Below are 760 nucleotides of genomic sequence, written 5' to 3'. Positions count from 1 at the left end.
GATCCAGACCTGGCTGCCTGCCCAGGCGCAGGAGTGCCAGAGCCAGCACAAACAAGGAGCCAGGATCACGTGGCTGGGAAAGGAGAAGGAGGAGGAGAAGGAGGGTGGGAGCAGCCCCACACCACTTTACATCAGCATAAGCTGCCAGGGAACCCCATCCTGATATGGTGCTGCTGGGCATTTGTCCAAAGGAGCCTGGACAAAGTGTCAGTGCATACCTGACCTTGGAGGCAAGAAAGTGCTCTTGGGTTCCTGCACTTAGACATTACACGTTAACGCTCTTTGCTGAGAAGACATAATGTCTTGACTCTGCTGAAGCTGATGCGGCTGCTTTTTGGGGAAGTTTTGGCGGCACCGCCAAAGGGCTGCAGTTGTGTGTTCCGTGCTTGTGCTGCTGTTCTCCTCGCCTCTCCTTGCTGCACCTCCCAGCCTGGCCAGGGCGACCCCTGCAGCAATCTGCCGCAGGCTAACCTAGCACAAATACATACAACCTAGCTGCTTTCAGCCAGGTGGAGACCTGGCTTATGGTGGAAAGGCCACGGCCAACCCTGCTGGACTGTAAGATGGGAATAGGAAGGGGATGGGATCACTGTGGTTTGCTGCAGTTTGGTCTTAGATTAGTCTCAGCTTACTGTGCAGCCATGCTCTTGAAAATATAATTGGACAATGTTTTCTTTATTTAAATTCCAGCAAAATCCCTTCAAAACCACATTGTTATATCATAGTATCTGTCAAGATTAATGTGACATAAGTAAGGATC

General features: G+C 51.2%; 1 protein-coding gene across 1 annotated transcript in view; it reads right to left on the bottom strand.

Moving 5' to 3' along the window:
* The window catches only part of GAREM1 (GRB2 associated regulator of MAPK1 subtype 1), a gene marked incomplete at its 5' end in the record, with an annotated part of 80,494 nt that overhangs the window by 7,807 nt on the left and 71,927 nt on the right, over nucleotides 1-760 (bottom strand). The window lies entirely within an intron of this gene.

The sequence above is a fragment of the Antrostomus carolinensis genome, unplaced genomic scaffold (assembly GCF_000700745.2).
Source record: "Antrostomus carolinensis isolate BGI_N321 unplaced genomic scaffold, ASM70074v2 scaffold21716, whole genome shotgun sequence".
NCBI lineage: Eukaryota > Metazoa > Chordata > Aves > Caprimulgiformes > Caprimulgidae > Antrostomus > Antrostomus carolinensis.
This window is presented reverse-complemented; position numbering and strand designations above follow the sequence as displayed.